Raw genomic sequence first — 21,560 nt, forward strand, 5'->3', positions numbered from 1 at the left:
AATGGAAACATCCTCTGGTGCCATGTGACAGCAGTGGGGTCTAGCAATTTGCAACTGTGGCTCCAAGCGCTACATTGTTGGGATACAGGAGGTTTTTGCTGAGCAATGACAGCAATCAGACCATCGGGGGAGCAAATGCAGTTATAGGCACTGAAAGATGCTTGGCATGACAGGAAGTTGGGGGGGGGGGCTTTGGATTTCTTTTTACAGCAGTTTTGGATACAAGTTGCATACACAAGTCAAACTTAAGGTTTAAAATGGATCCAGAAAACAGAAACATCTGCCCAGGACCAGTTTTTTTCATCCAGCCATAATAGTTATGCAGTGTTTTTTTATCCTGTAGTACTCTACTAATAATACACACATGTGGCTGCCATGCTTGACACTGTAGAACAGTGATTCTCAACCAGGGTTCCGTGGAACCCTAGGGTTCCTCCAGAGGTTGCTAGGGGTTCCTTCAGCATTGGGTAATTTCTGCCTCTCGGATAAGTTCCCACTGACACCATTGATCTTTTAATCTATCTGTAAGGAGGTAATTCTTCCCAATGACCACAAGTGTAAGGACCATTCTTCCCACTGACCATCACACTAATGTATCATGAGTTGTAGATTTCTCATTTTTTAGCAATGGTTCCCCGAGACCAGAGAACTATTTCAAGGGTTCCTCTGTGTTGAAAAGGTTGAGAAAGGCTGCTGTAGAAACATACTGCATACTGGTGCTTTGTGGAGCATGTCTGCAGTAACCGAAATCTAGGTCTAAAATCTCGGACACTCCTTTCACTCCTTTCTCCATTCTTGTCCAGCCTTGCTAGCCTTTCCTGGTGCATGCTAGTCTGCCCGGAAAGATGTCTCGAATGCTTTGAATGGACTGGGCTATAATATGGAGATCAAAACGTGGCTACTTTAATCCCAACTCCAGCAAAAACTTTTTAGTTTGTTTTGAGCAGAGATAACTCCAAAGTTGTAACCAAGTTTTAGGGTCTGCTAAAAACTAGAAACTAGGGGTGTGGAAATTAAAGATTAATTCCTCGATTAATCAATTAATTTTTTTTGATCGATCAAAATTCTTTTGATCGGTACTCACCTCTCCACCAGCTACTGGGTCTTCAGGGAGTTCCGTCGGAGATCCAGTGACGTCACCGACATCGACGTCACTGGACTCCTCCCCCCTTCCCCAAGCGCCTTTGTCTGCTAATGAAGGGAAGGGGGGAGGATCCCGGTGACGTCGAACTTCTAAATGAATGTAGCCGTATGGGGGAGGAGCTACGCATGACGTCACCCGCTGCTGCCCTACGGAACTAACGCGATTGTCAGCTTTACATGCTGTGTTTTTATCATCTTTATGTGAGTAGTTTGTGTTTGAACACAAAAATTTAATTTTATACTCAAGCGGTGAGCACTTAGATCTTTTCTTTCTACCCATGACCTGGCGTCCTTGCTGAGATCTAAGGAGACGTGAGAGAAGTTTATGGTCCGTGTTAACCCTTTTGATACACGCTTGCATGACCGCCTGTTTGCATAGGGGTCCATGCCATAAGCTGAGAGTGATTAGTTAGACCGGAGGTGGAAGGATTGTCACGCTACTGTGGAAAAAAAATTACTTATGTCGGTACTACAGTTTGAATTTAAAACGTATTTGTGTGAACTGCGAAGTTAAGTCATGGATTGTGGAAACTAACTAGTGTCAGGTGATTGTATATAGTGTATACCACATTTACCACTGACTAATGCAGAGTTGCAATGCAAGGAGATCAGCTAAAAGTAGTTGGATCTGAATGTGCGTTATAATTAATCGAAATTAGTCAATTAATCGATTAAAAAAAAAAAACAATTAATCGAACACGAAAATTGTAATCAGTAACAGCCCTACTAGAAACCCTTTCCCACTTTAGCTGACCACTGCAGCCACCTTTCGGTGTAGCTGCAGCCCCCACAGTAATATAACCCTTCTTCCGCACTCAGCTCCACCACTGCATTTCTGTACAAGTTTCTGGTAGCTAAAATGGTAGTAAAAAAAACAAAAACAAAGAAAATCACTTCTCATTGAGCTGCACTCTTGAATATTTCACACTAGGCACAAACTTTTGGTCACTATATCATAAACACAGCCTAATACCCTAATACAAATCCTTATAGTACATCAACGCTAAAATTATCCCATTTGAATATGTTCCATGTACACCTACCCTTTTTTCTTATTTTTCCCTGTTTCACATACGTACAAAATTTCTCCTGTAGTCTTTCCAAAATTGTAACTGTACTAAGCTATTATATGGAACAGTATCAAATAAATTTGTTTGATCCAAATATATCATGCTTAGATTGAACTTAACCGCTTCAGCCCCGAAAGATTTGGCTGCTCAATAACCAGGCCATTTTTTGCGATTCGGTACTGTGTCGCTTTAACTGACAATTGCGAGGTCGTACAACACTGTACCCAAACAAAATTGAGGTCCTTTTTTTCCCACGAATAGAGCTTTCTTTTGGTGGTATTTGATCCCCTCTGCGCTTTTTATTTTTTGCGCTATAAACAAAAGAAGAGCAACAATTTTGAAAAAAAACACAATGCCAGTTATTTACGACAAGCAAATCCACTTTGCACTACAAGTACAAACTACAAGTGACTTGAAATTGCACTGAAAGTTCACTTGGAAGTGCAGTCCCTGTAAATCTGAGTGTTACATCTGAAATGAGGGGAAGCCCTGCTGATTTTGTCATCCAATCATATGCAAGCTAAAAAGCTGTTTTTTTTTTATTTTCCTTGCATGTCCCCCTCAGATCTACAGAGACTGCACTTCCAATTGCACTTTCAATGCAATTTCAAGTGCACTTTGCACTTGTAGTGCAAAGTGGAGTTGCCTTTTGTAAATAACCGCCAATATCTTTAACTTTTTGCTATAAAAAATATCCCACATTTTTTATCAAAAAAAAAAAAAATGTTTTCCTCAGTTTAGGTCAATATGTATTTTTCAACATATTTTTGGTAAAAAACACAATAAGTGTATATTGATTGGTTTGCGCAAAAGTTATAGCATCTACAAAATAGGGGATAGATTTATAGCATTTTTATTATTATTATTTATCGTGACTGCGACACTATGGCGGACACATCGGACACTTTTGACACATTTTTTAAACCTTTGACAATTATACAGCGATCAGTGCTATAAAAATGCACCAATTACTGTGTAAATGTCACTGGCAGGGAAGGGGTTAACACTAGGGGGAGATCAAGGGGTTAACTGTGTTCCATATGTGTGTTTCTAACTGTGGGGGGATGGGACTGTCTGGGAGGAGAGAGAGATTGGTGTTCATACATAGTATGAACACACAATCTGTCTCCTCTCCCCTGAAAGAACCAGTATCTGTGTGTTCTCGCCCTGTCACAAACGATTGCGGGAGCCTGGCGGTCATCGTGCCCACCGGGCACTCGCATCGGCTGCGGGCACACGCCGCGACGTGCACCCCTAGTGGCCAAAAGGCGAAGAGACACAAGGTAACGTTGTTTCGCCCAGCCATACCATTCTGCCGCAGTACAACTGCGGCGGCTGGTCAGCAAGTGGTTAAAGTGGACCCTGCACTAAAATACAAGGCTCATATATATGGCTGCCTTCACCCTTTGTTGAGAAAAGACTGTATTATGAAAAGAAAAAACATCTTGAGAAAAATTGCATGAAAAATAATCATGTTACTCCTGGGTTATGGCCACTTCCCAGTGCTGATATTACTGGACATCTCAAAGGGATTTTCTGAAAGCTTAGAGTCTCAGTTCTTGTGAAAAGATGATACAGCTCTGTCTGGAAGCATGTTCTCATGGGATTTGATTCTCAACTTTTCAAGAATCCTGTAATAATATGCATTGACATTATGTCATTCAAGCGAGTCCTCTGGAAGCCTAAAGCCTGGTACACACGATCCAATTGTTGGCCAAAAGAGCGTCAGACTTTTGTCCGAAGGACGTGTGCCAGGAACTTGTCTTGCATACAAACAGTACACAACTGTCGGCCAACAAACATGAACGTAGTGACGTACTACGAGGAATTTTAGCTCTTGAGCTCCATCCTTTGGGCACCTTCTGCTCATGTCGTGTTTGGCAAGCAATGATTCTGAGCATGCGTGTTTGTACTTTCAACTTTTGTGTGACAGACTTGTGTACAGATAATAGAAAAATCTGACAACAGACCATTGTACGCCGAAAATTTACTAGCCTGCCATCCAACATTTGTTGGCGGAAAGTTGGACAACAATTGTCTGATGGAGCGTACTAATGGTCGGATTTTAGGCCAACAGCCTGTCATCACACAATTCCCTGCCGAAAATCCGATTGTGTGTACGAGGCTATAGAGCAGCCTTTCTCAACCTTTTCAACACAGAGGAACCCATGAAATAGTTCTCCGGTCTCGAGGAACCCCCTGCTAAAAAATGAGAACTCTACAACTCATGATACATTAGTGTGATGGTCAGCGGGAAGAATGGTCCTTACACTTGTGGTCATTGGGAAGAATTACCTTCTTATGCCGCGTACACACGACCAAACTTTTCAACATCAAAAGTCCGACGGAACAATTCCGGCAGACTATTCGATCGTGTGTGGGCTGCAGCGGACTTTTGATTCGCAAAAGTCTGACAGACTTTAGAAATGGAACATGTTTCAAATTTTTCTGCCAGAACTCCGCCGGAACCAGTTCCTACCGAGAAATCCGCTCGTGTGTATGCTAGTGCGACGGACAAAAACTGACGCGAGGGCAGCTATTGGCTACTGGCTATGAACTTCCTTATTCTAGTCCAGTCGTACGTCATCACGTTCAAATCCGTCGGACTTTGGTGTGATTGTGTGTGGCCAAGTCCGTTCATTCGAAAATTCCGTCAGAACTCTGTCAGAACTCCATCGAAAGTCTGTCGGACCTAAGTCCGGTCGCGGCATTACAGATAACTAAAAAGATCAATGGTGTGAGTGGAAACTTATCTGAGAAGCAGAAATTGCCCAATGCTGAAGGAACCCCTAGCAACCTCTGGAGGAACCCTAGTTGAGAATCACTGCTATAGAGTAAGGTAAGGATTTTTTTTTTACAATTTTCTCCCCAAGTGTTTTTCCTGGTTATCATTTCTGTAATGCAGCATTGTGATAGCAGGTAGTGGGGATGGCATGCCGCATAAGCAAACCTTGCATTTTAGTGTAAGGTCCACTTTAATTTTGCATAAAATCTCATCACGTTAGATACAATTAATAACGCTTGCTGACTCTTTTATTCATTTTTTCTTTCTCTTTATATGTATTTGTACACAATTTATTAGCATACCTTCAAAGTAATATGCTTTGGGTGGGGAAATAAATGTTATATTTTACAGAACAAAAGGCCTAAAAGTTTGCCATGCAGAAGAGGAAATGTTGAAAATGATCCAAATGATCGATGAATCTGAGAATCCTGTACTGTCCTCAGTAGTGGAACGCCGCTTATCTTTATATAACAAATAATTCAGTGGAAGATTGCTTGCCTCAATTTGTTCAGACAACTTTAGTGTCTCAAGGTTATCAATTAAGAAAGCTTTTAACCTGTACTAAATTGATCAGGATCAGATATGATTGGCAACTTCTTGCTTCCTCCTAGGCGAATAGACTTGCCAAATCAATCAGTTTATAAATGAATTAATCAAATGATAATAAGGTGACTAGTATTTATACTGTAGATCAGCTTATATTGCATAGCAATACACTTAACCTCTTGATCAAAACAATCCAAAGAAAGAACATATATATCTTTTCGCCCATATTAACTAATCTTGTTTTTCCTTTCTCTTCTCCTGTATTGCTTTGGAAGGATGGGAATATCAGACTACTATGGGCCCCTTTTAAATTTCGCCAATGAGTGCCAGACTAACTACAGCCATTTTCCCTAAGATCCTGAGGCACTGTTATGCCTCGTACACACGTTCCAGCAGACTAAAGCCTCATACACACGATAGGACTTTGTACAAACTTTCCCTTGGATTTTTGTACAAAGGGCGTCGGCCCTGAACTTGTATTGCATACACACAGCAGGACTTTTTCAGCCAACTTTCACCAAATCACGTGGTTTTTCTGCTCTTTACCGCCACCTTTGGTCAACTTCTGTATTGTTGTCTGATCTTTTGCATTGGTTCTGAGCATGCCCGTTTGTACTTTGTACAAAAGTCCTATGGTTTTCTGTACACACGATCAGACTTTGCTCCATCGGACTTTTGTTGCCAGAAAGTTTGTCCATTCGCACAGCCAACAAAAGTCCGATGAAAACCAAAAAAGTTTGTCCGATGGAGCGTACACACAGTCGGATGTTGCTCCAAAACAGCTCATTTGCATGTTTGTTGTCAAAAAGTCTGATCGTGTGTATGGGCCTTAGGTCCGACAAAATCAGTCCGTCAGACCATCCGATCGTGTGTGGGCTAATCCTACCGTTTTTCATTTTAAAAATCCAACGGACCCAGAAATAAAATCTGTCCGAAGGACTCAATTCCTATCGGGAAAACCGTTCGTCTGTATGCTGATCCGACAGACCAAAAACAACGCAAGGGAAGCTATTGGCTACAGGCTATTGAACTTCCTTTTTTAGTCCTGTCTTACGTCATCACGTTCAAAATGAACGGACTTTCAAACGGACTTAAGCCTCATACACACGATCGGACTTTGTACAAACTTTCCCGTGGACTTTTGTACAAAGGGCGTAGTACGCAAGTTTGTATTGCATACACACGGCAGGACTTTTTAGGCAACAAACACGAACGTAGTGACGTCACAATGTACTGATGACAGAAGAGGGCGTTCAATTACTCCAGCGCCACTTTTGGTCAACTTCTGTATTGTAGTCTGATCTTTTGCATTGGTTCTGAGCATGCGTGTTTGTACCTTGTACAAAAGTCCGATGGTTTTGCGTACACACGATCGGACTTTGCGCCATCGGACTTAAGGCCCATACACACGATCAGACTTTTTGACAACAAACATGCAAATTAGCTGTTTTGGAGCAACATCCGACTGTGTGTACGCTCCATTGGACAAACTTTTTTGGTTTTCATCGGACTTTTGTTGGCTGTGCGAACGGACAAACTTTCTGGCAACAAAAGTCCGATGGAGCAAAGTCTGATCGTGTGTACAGAAAACCATAGGACTTTTGTACAAAGTGCAAACAGGCATGCTCAGAACCAATGCAAAAGATCAGACAACAATACAGAAGTTGACCAAAGGTGGCGGTAAAGAGCAGAAAAAACACGTGGTTTGGTGAAAGTTGGCTGAAAAAGTCCTGCTGTGTGTATGCAATACAAGTTCAGGGCCGACGCCCTTTGTACAAAAATCCAAGGGAAAGTTTGTACAAAGTCCTATCGTGTGTATGAGGCTTTATGTTGTCAAAAAGTTTGTCCGTTCGCACAGCCAACAAAAGTCCGATGAAAACAGAAAAAGTTTGTCCGATGGAGCGTACACAAGGTCGGATGTTGCTCCAAAACAGCTAATTTGCATGTTTGTTGTCAAAAAGTCCGATCGTATGTACGGGCCTTTAGTCCTTTCGTGTGTGGCCAAGTCCGTTCGTTCAGAAGTCTGTCGGAACTCCACTGAAAAGTCAGTTGGGAAGACCGCTGAAACTAGTATTCCGGAAAGTCTGGTCGTGTGTACGCGGCATTAGTTACATTTACGAATGTAGCGTGTTTTTCCTATATATATTTTCATATAAAACCTTTGTTCTACATCTTCATCTCTATCACGGATCCATGATATATCCTCAGGAGAGCTGTCTGTCACATTTGACTTTTGCATATGTTCCTACCTGCTATCTATATGTTTAAAATGCCAGAAGTATTAATTGCCATGCAGAAGAAATTGACGGCAAAATCTGTGTTCTAAAGCCCACTTGAGGAGGGAGTCAAGTCGGTGACCTTCTCATCGAGCCCTACCTTTTCAGCTTCAGCTGACTCGCACAATGCACCAATCTGCATTTCCAACACAATGACAGATGCTGTAGGGGAGGCTGTTTCTCACAGAAGGAGGGGAAGTGTGAGAATGCTTAGGGGAGGTCATCAAAACGTATGTAGCCAATTGTATATTTTTAACCCCTGCACTGCTCACATTAACCCATGCTGAGTGATGCCTTTCCAGTTCCTCTAGGTAGAAACCAATGACAGCAGTGATTTTCTAACATAAATACTACAGTCTCTTTTCACAAAACTGCTTGTCAAACCTGAAGGTCAATGGCCTAATTTTTTTTTCCCTTGCAAGAAGACAGAAGGCTGTCAAGTCAGCCTAGACTTTCTGAAATGCCTACCTAATTACGGTGGCTAGCACGTATCAGCAGTTATTTATGAGACATGGTGCATAAAAATGGTCATTGATTGTGAATGAATAATAGAAATATACCAGCTACACCTATGTGGCATAATCGGGGCTTAGCTGGCTGCAGGTATAAATAGATGTTGAAATATGGTGTTAATATAATTCCTCACGTGATAATCAGAAAAAATCTGATTTGTTATAGTGAAAAGGATTTGTTAAAGAGGTTTTAAAGGTTAAGGCCTCTTTCACACGGGACGGATCAGTAATGATCCGCCCCGTGATGATCCGCTCGCTCAGCGGGGATCGCTCCGTTGTCCCCGCTGAGCCGGCTGCGGACAGGGCGGTCTCCGCACACTGTGCGGGGACCGCCCTGTCAGCTCTCCGCTCTCCTCTATGGGGATCGGACGAGCACGGACCGTCTGTCCGTGTTCGTCCGATCCGCTCTGCAGACGGATAGAAAAATAGGATTTTCCTCCGTCTGCAGAATCGGACTGTTGCGGAGGCGGACGAAATCGGGTGTCTGCGGATGCTCATCCGCAGACACCCGCTATCCCATAGGGATGAATGTATGTCCATATTTCATCCGCAAACGGATGGATGAAATACGGACATATCGTCCGCATGTGTGAAAGGGGCCTAACTGGTTTTACCTTAACACATTCCCAGCATTAAGCTAAAAAACACCCTGCTATCTTTTACCAGCCATCACTAAACACTTACCAGAGTCCTCTCAGGATTCAGCACTGTCCCCGGCTGCAGCAGTGCTCTCCTCTCTTCCTGGGATCACAGGAGATTCTGAGAGCAGATGGAGCTGCTACCATGCCATATCCTGTGAAGAGAGCCGCGCTGTGTGCGTCTATGGATCCACACAGTCTGGCTTGGAAGTGTGCCCGCACTGGGGTTGCTCTGTGCAATATTGTTTTATTTTAGCCAAAACTTTAATCTTTTTTGGTTATTATTGTACACCTGATGTTTATTCTGATCAGATTGGCGTGTTTGCGGCTAGCAATCCTGTAGGCGAGGCAGTGAGATGTCGCTCCAATCGCTAGCAATTGAAGTTCAGCTGCATTCAGGCCAGCAACAGAGCAACATCCCGCTGCAATTGGCTACAGGGGGAGGGATTACTTAGGAACAGACTGGCATCCTCTTTAGAGATTTTGCCACCGGTGAATTGTCTTGTGGCTGAATCGCTTTTGTATATTTAAAATATATATATATTTTCTGAAATACAATTTTTGATTTGTATCATGTGTAAAGCAAATAAAATGTTTGATTCCTGGTCAGTTGCTTTAGCTCGAGTTTTCTTTTCCCACGTTCCAATTATTAGGAATCCTAACCACAACCTTGTTCAGTGACTATGCAGTGGTATACCTTTTGCGGCTAACTGAATACTTTTGTGGTGCAAAGTTTTCAGAATACCCAGTTCTGCCGGTCAGGCACTGCTTCATGTTTTCATCATAATAAATCTTTGCCTGACGAGGATAACGTGTATTCTTGAAAGCTTGCACCACAAATTATATTCAGTTAGTCGGTGAAAGGTATCACCTACATTTTTACTTGCCTGTTACAATGTGCAGATTACATAGCACAACGCATGTGCAACAAGCGGTGATAGGCAATTTAAAATTAGCTCATGAATCTTTCCTGCTCAATCCCTGTTCATAATGTTAATCTGAGCTTTGATAGTCATCGGGGACACAAAATGCAAAATATTTCACAGAACAAAAAAATTAGATGTTCACAATGAAAAAAAAAAAAAAAGTATACAACTTTATTCTAAAGTGGAGCTAAACCCATCAAATTAACAAAACAATAACATTCAAGGTATGCCTTGATGATAACTGTCACAGTTGCTTGTGCTTTGAATCAAACTGTCAAGCCATCAAATGACTGGTGTTATAACTGATCACATGTGCAGCACCATGGCGACTGGTAAGTATGTTTTCTCCTTCACTAATGGAAACAGATAAGGCGGCACTGTCTGGCACTGATAAGGTAGCACCGATGAGGTGGCACCAATGAGGTGGCGCTGATGGGCACTGAGAGGAACTGACGATGGGCACTGATAAGCACTGGTAGGCGACACTCATCATCTTCTGATATGAAGCATTGCTGAGCACTGATTTGTGGCACTGGTGGGCACTGATATGCGGCACCGATTGATATGCATCACTGATGGCACTGACAGGCATTAGGGATGATTGACAGCTGCTTGAGCACCAATTGGCATTTCCCTAGTGGTCTAGGGTGGCATACCCTGTTGGTCCTGGAGGCATCCCGGTGGTCCTGGGTGGGCATCCGAGGGGGGGCTGCGCTGATAAACAATCAGCACAGACCCCCCTTTCAGGAGAGCAGCCGATCGGCTCTCCTCTACTTGCTTCTGTCAGACATGAATGAGGAAAAGCCGATCAATGGCTCTTCCTGTTTACATCGTGATCAGCCGTGATTGGACACGGCTGATCACGTGGTAAAGAGCCTCCGTACCGAGATCGGTATAGTGGTGTGTCAGACTGACACATAACCCCACTGATCGCCGCGATGCGTGTCCCCAAGGGCACGTGAGAATGGACGTTCTGGAGGGTCGTCATATGGCATCCACCCAGAACGAGAGCTGCGCGGGCCCAGCTGTCGTTTGACGGCCGGCTGGCGGGAAGTGGTTAAGAACATAATCAGGACTCTGAGTTTGTAGGACTCTACAAAGTGTGTTAAAATCCTTGCAATGTATCTAGATCAAGCAGAGGGGATTGGTTTTTTTATCACCAACTCTATAATATCCAATAATATTGTGACAAGGACAGAAAGTGAGGGTATACAAAACAGGATTTACATAATTATGTTTTTCTTTTTTTTTTTTTCATTGAAAAAACAACTTTATTCGAAAGCTAGTAGGAAACCCACATGCTACAAATATTTCAAAAGATATCAAATACAGATAACAAGTATATCTATCATATGGTATAAAGACTTTTCCATTTCTATGAACACACGAGTGTGCAGGGAAAACAAATAAGTATTGCAGAACAGGATACTAGAACATTGGAACTAATATGGTTGAAATCCATTCGTCAGAGTGATGTGGATAAACAGTAATCAAAAAGATTAAGTGACATAAGGGGTACCGATACATTGTTGTGCTATGGTAATAACTCAGCAATTAATGATACAAAGAGCGTAGGTAGTTAGTATTAATCAGTGCAGGTAGCTGTGTGAGAGAGCCATCTGTCCCCTATCTTTAAGTTTTGTGAGGACACCCTCTATGTTCACAAATTAGCTTTTTGTAGGGAAGCGCAGTGTTGATCTCTCTCAACCATGTTTGAAAGGTTGGAGGTGTCGGTTGCATCCAGGTCTTAGCAATTGTTTTTCTAGCCATATATAGTGTTTCTCTCACAAATACTGCAATAGATGTTTTTATATGTACACCAGGTGGTAGACCTAATAGGGTCCAGAGTAACTGGAGACCCCATATCATCATGCAAAAAATGAACCACCTGAAGCCAAAATGTCTGTATTACGGGACATGCCCATAATAAATGAAAGAAGGTACCAGGGGCCGAATCACACAGTAAACATAGTGTGTTAGCCCTTGTACGCACGGTTGGAGATTCCGACGGAATGTGTCCGATCGGACTGTTTTGTCGCATATTCTGACTGTGTGTGGTCTACATCGGACTGTTTCCGTCTGATTATCCGACGGACCAAGTTTTCCAACTTGGTAAAATTTTCCGAAACAAAATGCTCCGATCGGACATACTCCGATCATGTGTAGAGAATTCTGATCCGACAAAGTGCCACGCATGCTCAGATCAAATTCCTGCACCAAAGCTATTGGCTACTAGCGTGAACGTAGTCCCGTCGTAACGAAATAACATCATCACGTCGGATTTTCTGACAACTTTGTCCGACCGTGTGTATGCAACAGTTTCGGACAAAATCCATCGGACAAAATCCGACGGATTTGGTTGTCGGAATCTCCGACCGTGTGTACAAGGGCTTACAAGTCGATTGAAAGCGGACTATTCTGTGGGGGTGATATAAGCTCGATGTATGATATATAACTGCGTTAACCAGTCGGGTATTATAGGGGAAACTAGTTTGACGGTATCCAGAATCTCATCCTAATCTTCATCATCTATGGCACCAAGATCCACCTCCCATTTTGTTTTAACACCATATGCTAAAGCTGTGACATTAGGGAGGCATATTGTGGTATAGAGAGAGGAGAACAATTTGGTAGGTTCCGCTCCTAGTATAATATGTAGAATGGAAGAAGTGGTCAAGGAAAGATACCCCCCAGGAACCTGAGTTTGTAGTGCATGTCTAAGCTGAAAGTATCTGAGCAATAGCTGAGTAAAACTCTTCTTTCAACATTTGAAACATTTTAGGTTCCGGTGGAGGTTACACCTGATGTAAGTATATAATACCATTATTTGTCCATACACTAGAGTCAGGAACTGTCAGTAGTTTAGGTAAGAACCAGGATTTACATCATTAGGTTTAAATCATTGTGTGTGGTCCACTGGAGAATTCTCCTCATCCCCCTTCAAAGTGCCATTCATTGAAATAAGATCACCTCAATGGGGGCCAAAAACAAAAAAACATTTTTTTCCAAAACTAAACGTAAAAGTATGTTTAGCCTTATATTTTAATAAGGATCTGCCTGGTATATTTGTGTATTAAATGCTAACTTCACTACCTTACTTTAATTGGTATAATGGGAAAATACTCAAGTACATATCTGTGAACATCATGCAATACTGTATCTCTATTCTGCTTGCTCAGTGTAACGAAATAGCTAAAGGTTAAATAATGTTATGCAGATTGTTTACATGCAACCTTTCCATTTCATAGTATGCAAATTAAGTTAACAGGAGATTATACTTGGTATTTTGGTAGCATCACAAAAGTAATTAGCAGAGGCTTTAAAATTTCTTCTGGTGGCCTTCCAAATCTCACTGATTGAACCAAAACCTCCCGTCCCTAACAAAATCACAAGAGGGTCCAGGTTGACCACTTTAATTATCATATTGGCTTTCATACAAAATATGTTTACATATAGGTTGTTACCATCATATTCAATCCTAATCATAGTGAACAAAAATTAATATGAGAGCCATTAATACCATTAAAGTGGTTGAATTATAGTCTTATAATGTACACTATGTTTCAGTTTCTATGTTACTGTTCACATGTTCTCCTGCAGAAGACAAGTGTTCAAAATGCGTTGGGTTTTTTCATGTAGACCCTGTCAACTTTCAATAAGAATTATGTACAATTGATATATGAGCCTTGCCATTGGCAGATTGTGTGGATGCAAGATGTATGAAATGGTCACATATAATTTTTATCTAAGTTAAATTAATCATACAGTATGTAACTTTTTAATTATATTGGTCATTACCACAATTTTTGCACACGTGCCCTTTAATGTCTACACATTTGTTTGTTCAGTTTATAGAATTTAGGATGTGAGCAAAGTAGCATAGAAATTCCTTTTTACTGTGAGTTGTCTATACATGGAAGGAAGCATGGAAGTGCTGGAATTCTTCTTGATAGTGGCTCCCAGAGGCATTTTGGTGCCTGTATCATAAACTTACTGTCCTGTTTGCATTACCTTATTTTTTTGTCCTTCCTTTTCTCTAGCAGTTAGAAAGACAGATGGGTAAGACTTCCTAAACATGAAGCTCTCCTAAAATATGTTATTATTATTATTTTATACGATTTATATAGCGCCAACAGTTTACACAGCGCTTTACAATGTATAGGGGGGACAACACAATTACAGTACAGTTCAACACAAAAGTTACAGGAGGGCCCTGCTTGTAGAGCTTACATTCTAAAGGGAGGTGGGAGGGGGTGGTGCAAAAGGTAATAGCTGCAGAGAATGGTTTGATGGGGGTGGCTCGGGACAGTTAGGTGGGTGTGGGATAGGCTTCCCTGAATAAATTAGTTTTCAGGGATCTCCTGAAGGTGGACAGGGTAGGGGCTGATCGGATATACTGGAGCAGGGAGTTCCAGAGGATGGGAGAGGCTCTGGAGAAGTATTGATGGTGAGCATGGGAGGAGGTAACAAGGGAGCTAGAGAGCAGGAGGTCCTGGGAGGATCGGAGGGGACGATTTGGGCGATATCTGCAGATGAGGTTGGTGATGTAGATGGGGGTGATGTTGTAAATGGCCTTGTATGTTATGGTTAGCATTTTGAATTTTACACGGTTGGGTAGGGGGAGCCAGTGAAGGGATTGGCAGAGAGGAGCAGCAGTTATGGATCGATTAGTGAAGTGTATTAGCCCTTGTACACACGGTCGGAGATTCCGACGGAATGTGTCCGATCGGACCGTTTTGTCGGATATTCCGACTGTGTGTGGTCTCCATCGGACTGTTTCCGTCGGAGTATCCGACCGTGTGTACAAGGGCTAATACACTTCACTAATCGATCCATAACTGCTGCTCCTCTCTGCCAATCCCTTCACTGGCTCCCCCTACCCAACCGTGTAAAATTACTTGTTGGTAAAATTTTCAGACAAAATGCTCCAATCGGACATACTCCGATCATGTGTAGAGAATTCAGATCGGACAAAGTGCCACGCATGCTCAGATCAAATTCCTACACCAAAGCTATTGGCTACTAGCGTGAACGTAGTCCCGTCGTAACGTAATAACGTCATCACGTTCTGAACGATCGGATTTTCGACAACTTGGTCCAACTGTGTGTATGCAACAATTTCGGACAAAATCCATCGGAACAAAATCCGACGGATTTGGTTGTCAGAATGTCCGACCGTGTGTACAAGGGCTTAGTCTAGCAGCATAATTCATAATAGACTGAAGGGGCGATAGCCTGCTTAAGAGTAGGCCATTAAGGAGAGAGTTGCAGTATTCAAGGCGGGAAATAATCAAGGAGTGAACGAGTTGCTTTGTGGTGTCATTAGTCAGCAAGTCATATAAAATAGTATATATATATATAAAAAAACAGATAAAACTTCAAAAAGTCCACTAATTAAATATATATATAGCAGCGCTCAATATGCAAAATCTTGTTCAGATGTTGTTCATATGTGCTCTTGAAAGAATGGTGATAGAGTCCAACACGTGAAAAGAAGAAGAGAGATCGAAACCACCTTCCACCTGGCATTTTCCACCTTATGTGCTCTCCAAATACAATCCCCCCTTGGGGATGCACTCACCAGAAAATCAAGGATATAAGAGCCTTTAGATGTCACCATAATGGGGCGGTCCAATCTAGGCCCCATTATGGTGACATCTAGCGACCAAAGAATGTAATGGTTTGAACGCTCCTATATCCTTGATTTCCCAAGACCAAAGAATATAGTGGTTTGGTATATTGAAGGCTCTTATATCCTTGATTTTCTGGTGAGTGCATCCCCAAGGGGGGCTTGTATTTGGAGAGCACATAAGGTGGAAAACGCCAGGTGGAAGGTGGTTTCGATCTCTCTTCTTCTTTTCACGTGTTGGACTCTATCACCATTCTTTCAAGAGCACATATGAACAACATCTGAACAAGATTTTGCATATTGAGCGCTGCTATATATATATATATATATATATATATATATATTTAATTAGTGGACTTTTTGAAGTTTTATCTGCTTTTTTATATATATACTATTTTATATGACGTATGTTTTAAACAAGCAGCAGCTATCACTATCATTCTTCTGATTTAATTGAATTTCTTAGTAATCATAAGTATTGGCCCAAAGATTACTATTATTTTTCCTTTTGAATCGGAATCCTGAAGCGCTGAGCAGTGTGCTATTGCAGTTAGGGACGATAAATTTTCAGCACGCAGGCTTGGAACATTAGTCAGCAAGGGTCGAATTCTGGAGATATTGCGGAGATGAAGACGGCAGGATTTAGCCAGTGATTGGATATGGGGGCTGAAGGAGAGGTCAGAGTCAAGGATTACACCCAGGACCCTGGCATGTGTGGAGGGACCAATGGTTGTGTTGTTGATATTAATGGTGAAGTCACAGGGGGAAACGGTGAAGGAGGAAATATAACACGTTAACATATAAATGTTATCATAAATAACAGGAATTTTCGAATTCAGGGGGCGCAATGGGTCAAAATATTTAAATCAGCAGGAACTGCAAGTAAGAAGGCTGACATAGAAAAAAAAATTACTACTAATAATTTGACATAGTTTCAGACCAAGAAAGGGATGGGAAGATAAAAGATAAATACAGTGCAACAGACTCTTCTGATCTGCAATTATCATGTCAGGTCTTCTCGAAGTGTTAAGAAAGTACAACAGCTTATCCATGGATTCCGTCCCCCCCCCCCCCCCCCCCCGACTTCTGTGCTCTACTTCAATCTTTAGCACAGGTAAAGTCTAAAACATTGTTTATTTTATTTATTTAGGTTCTCCAACCCATCGTAAGGCAAAAAGAAGTATTAACGAATGGCTCCCCTTGGCAACAGGTAACAATCATGAAAAAATGTAGCTATCATTCAAATTGTGGCTGATTAGTAGCGGATAATGGAAAATATATATTTTGCTAATCCTCTTTCTGGAGAAAATGTTTTACTAGCCATTAGAAAAACAATACTATTTAATAAAATGCCACCAAACTGCCAAACTAACAACCAAACTCCTGTTTTATATAGAATTTAAAAACATTTTTCATTTCATTGCAATTTCAATTTTGATGTTTTATAAATGTTGTGTCATATGGAGGTTTAGCTGTTCAATTGGCCTCAATTGTTAAAGAAGAGAGGCAAACATTGTTAAAGTATCCCTTGCCTGCTTTGCTCTTAAGGTGCAGGGAATATATTTTTTGTACATTTCATTGTAAATGACATATTACAAAGGATGCGTATTGAGTACACTTGTGGAAAATGGTAAAACAAAGTGCTGGTGTTGCCTTCGATATCTAGTTATGTTCTATATTTGCTTTCTTTAGGACAGTGTGGGAAAGTTTAGGCCTCTTTAAAATAAGAGAAGTTTCTCCAGGCCCAGCCGGACAGAAGGTCTTGTGCAACTGTGATATTTCCTCCAAAAACTGTAAAATCTTCAATTCACAGTGCACAACTTTCCTAAATCTAAAGATGAAATCTTGTTTTAAAAAATGCTAGATTGTTCTACAATGCTATTTGCCCTGCGTCTGTTTAAATCATAAGATACTATGCGATTAATGTACTTGTTTTCCTTATCTTTGTACAAGTTGGATCAATTTTATTGCTTCCAACTTTTTAACAGTTAGCCTAGGTTCCCACACACCCTGCGTGTTTCCCACACCATATTGCAATAACACTGTGTTCGAGATCCACTGTGGGTGTCATTACAAAGTTAATGACACCCCAAAACACAAACACAGTGCGGTTTAACCACACCCGATTGCATGGTACAAAACGAGCATATAATGTGGTACGGCTCCAAAAAAGGTTACCTGCACTTCTTTGGTGCGATTTGAAAATGAATGGGCGCTAACCACACCGCACTGAATTGCATGTGACATACACATGATTGAGGTGTGGTTCCTGGGTGATGCACATGTGGGGTATAGTGTCAACTGGGGCTTGAATACTGTACATTTCAATTATTATAGGATGTATGTAGTTTGTACCAATATATCTTGCAGTGGCAGCTGGTGTTTTTTTTGAGGGTGGGGCAACAAACAACCACCCCCGAACGGCGAGTGTCACACCCCCCTCCTCCCCCCGCTAGTTGACTGTCCATTCAGCACTTACACCATCTAGGCAAGCAGCGGGTGGCAGGCAGGGGGCAGCATGCAGCGGCTCAGGGTCCTCTCCTCCTTTGCTGGCTTACAGCATGCGGCTCCTCCCCTCCTCACAGGCATCTAATAGGATCCCCTGTCCTTTCAGCCAATCGGGTGATGGGTGTCAATACCCGCTTCCTGATTGGCAGGGAGGAGGATCAGTGTTACGATCGGGAATATTCATTCGCTGTTGTAACATACCTTTGTGGGGTGTGAACACATTCTCTACGCCCCCAGCCCACCCTATTTTGAAGCCTATTAGAACCTCTGGTTGTAATCAGTGCTTCAAAAAAAGATCCACCCCGCATTGGAATCCATGCATGCGGCGTACTGAAAGGGGCCGGATGCATGGATAGGGGAAGGCGGCGATGGATGGGGGGGCGGCATACATGCACCCTTAACCTCCCTGGCAGTATTTCCAAATGTGGCTCGGGGTGAATTTTCAGTACCAAAAGCGGTAACCATGAGGCACACTCACAATTGCATCGCAGGATCCAGGTAAAGTTACTTACCTTGTCCCCAGGATCCTGTGATGTCTCCCCGCTGTGTGTGTGAGCCGTCCTCCGCTCGATCTATCACACAGTGCTGGGACGGAGCACGGTGCCAAATTTAAAAAGTGAAAAACACACAATACAGTACACTGTAACCTTGATGACATGATGACCGATGGCCACGAGGGATCGTGGGCAGAAGAGACAGAACTGGGACGAGTGTGTGTAAACACAGACTTTCCTGTTCTGATCTGACAGGAGTGACAGATCGTGTGTTTCTATTAGCTAGGAACAGTTTAAAGTATATTTCCACTTTAAAGTGCATTTCCACTTTTGCAGCCAAAATCGGATCATTTGTTTTTTTTATATTTGTTACATTCCCCCATTCACATAGCATAACTTTAAAATGTAAAAATTGCAGCTTACCATTTTTTGATTTTCTTTTCTGGAACTTCCAGCAAGGAAAAATTCTATTTAGTTATCTTTGTTATGAGGGAGCTGGGGAGCTGTGCTTTCCATAGCTTACCCTGTCTGTAAAGTGCAGGCAGATATTACCGGTATCTCATCATGCTGCAAAGATCTCCCCCCAACAATGAATGTCAAGTCCAACTTATGTATCTGTTTCGCTCATGCTTCTGTTCCTGAAGCAACAGATATCTGGTAGACATGTGCAATTCATTTTGTTCTGAATGAATGAAAACCGTTTAACAAATGTTTCCAAATATTCATAAATTTGAATATTCAAAAATTAATAAATTTGTACATTCGCACATTCGTAAATTCATACATTCGTAAATTCGTACATTCGTAAATCCTTAAATTCGCACATTTGTAAATTCATACATTCGTAAATTCTTAAATTCGTACATTTGTACATTCTTAAATTTATACATTCATAAATTCGTAAATTTGTAAATTCGGAAATAGATATTCCCGGTATCTCATCATGCTGCAAAGATTTCCCCAAAACGTGCTCTGGTCAGGAAGCGGGTAAATTCTTTTGGGGCTGAAGGGGTTAAAATGCAACTTCAGCAAGCCCCAGCTGAGCTCCTTCATTTGGCCATGGTCTGCAGATCAGCTGCTGCATCTTACTGCTAACATATATATGCCTCTATTTTTCTGGATATTGAAAACTCTGTATACACTTTTATAGAACTTGAGAGGGAGGTAAGCACAGGCCAAAGGGTTGCAGAAGTGCTTTGACCCCAGAAATATCATGTGGTCAACAGTGGCTTGAAGGTGAATTTATATATCACAATTACCACCCTACATTTTATTGGTGCATGTTGGAGTCGCTTCTTTAGAAATGACGCAGTACCATTTTATCACAATGCATATTTTAGCCCTTGTACACACAATTGGAGATTCCGACGGAATGTGTCCGATCGGACCGTTTTGTCGGTTATTCCTACTGTGTGTGGTATGCATCGGACTGTTTCCGTCGGAATATCCGTCGGACCAAATTTTCCAACTTGCCGGAAATATTTTCCAACAAAATGCTCCGATCGGACATACTCCGATCATATGTAGAGAATTCCAATCGGACAAAGTGCCACGCATGCTCAGATCAAATTCCTACATCAAAGCTATTGGCTACTAGCCTGAACATAGTCCCGTCGTAACGAAATAACGCCATCACGTTCTGAACGATCGGATTTTCCGACAACTTTGTCCGACTGTGTGTATACAACAGTTTCGGACAAAATCCGTCGGACAAAATCCGACGAATTTGGTTGTCGGAATCTCCGACCGTGTGTACAAGGGCTTAGTGTGGTATAAATTGTTTGTGTGCTTTATTCTTGTTATTTTTTTATCAAATGCTTTTAATTTTTAATGCCCTTCTGAATTAAAAATCGAAAAAGTCAGTGTATTAAACATTTATGTCACTTATGTAGCTAATGTGTCTTAGGTGCGGATTTCTGGGCCTACTGATTGGAATGCCCTAAAGCCACAATGCCCCAAGTCTAAGCCGGTGTAACCAGGCCATAGATCTGTGCCTGATCATCATCCTTACTTCATAAAAAGCTGGCCATAAATGTTACAGTCTGACATACAAGTTTCCTTATGCCGCGTACACACGATCGAATTGTATGACGTACTTAGTCCGTCATACAATCCTATGGACAATCCGGCGTACTTTCTACTGAACGGACTTGACCACACACGGATACACAAACAGTCCGACGAAAGCTTGCGTGATGACGTGTACAGCACGTACGACGGGACTAGAAATAGGAAGTCCAAGACACAGCAAAGCACCCTTTGGGCTCCTTCTGCTGACTTTGCGTTAGTGGAAGTTTGGTTAGAGACGATTCGCGCTTTTCAGACTTCAGCTTAATTCGTCCGTTTTTGTTTTTTTAATTTATTCTCGAATTGGAATATTAATCATAGGATGAGGATGAATAAAGACATTTGTGATAACTCTGTGTGAATATAAGCAGCAAAGCAACTTCACTTTTCTTGCATTATGAAGAAGAAAAGAATGTGCTATATTAAAAAATCACAAAATTAGCAGCATGACGAATATGCTAGCTTCAATACGAACACTAGTTTTACAAGACAGAGCGCTTCCGCCCTGTAAATCCTTTCTGGGCATGCGCCATTCTTAGTCCGTCGGACTAGCATACTGACGACCGTATTGTCCGATGAAACCCAAGTACGACGGAAAGATTGTTGTGCAAACCTTAGTACTCCGGACTGCACGCTGAAAAAGTCAGCTGAAGCCCACACACGAGCGGATTGTCCGTTGAAATGTGTTTCAACGGACTAAGTACGTCATACAATTCGACCGTGTATACACGGCATAAGATCTATAAACAAATATGGAATTCAGTTACCTCCCTAACTAAATAAAAATTTAATGAATTGATCAGGTAGTCTCTCAAATTACATAGCTTTGGTAAATTGCACAATAAGATTATAACATGTATGACAGCTTCACCGCATAAAGGTTTTTTATGATATAATAACTTGGATAAAACAGTTTCATAGATATCGGAGGTAAATTATATCCTGCTTTATAGCCTATGCAGCTTT

General features: G+C 41.7%; 1 protein-coding gene across 1 annotated transcript in view; it reads left to right on the forward strand.

The window, feature by feature from the left end:
• The window catches only part of NEXMIF (neurite extension and migration factor), a 516,507-nt gene that overhangs the window by 266,113 nt on the left and 228,834 nt on the right, over positions 1 to 21,560 (forward strand). Inside the window, exon 3 of the mRNA XM_077467898.1 lies at positions 16,676 to 16,735. The gene's annotated coding sequence lies outside the window, so the exon portion shown is untranslated. The remainder of the gene's footprint in view (positions 1 to 16,675; positions 16,736 to 21,560) is intronic.

Source organism: Lithobates pipiens, unplaced genomic scaffold, assembly GCF_037356315.1.
Source record: "Lithobates pipiens isolate NorthernLeopardFrog02 unplaced genomic scaffold, aLitPip1_a1.2 Scaffold_1, whole genome shotgun sequence".
In the NCBI taxonomy this organism is placed as follows: Eukaryota; Metazoa; Chordata; class Amphibia; order Anura; family Ranidae; genus Lithobates; species Lithobates pipiens.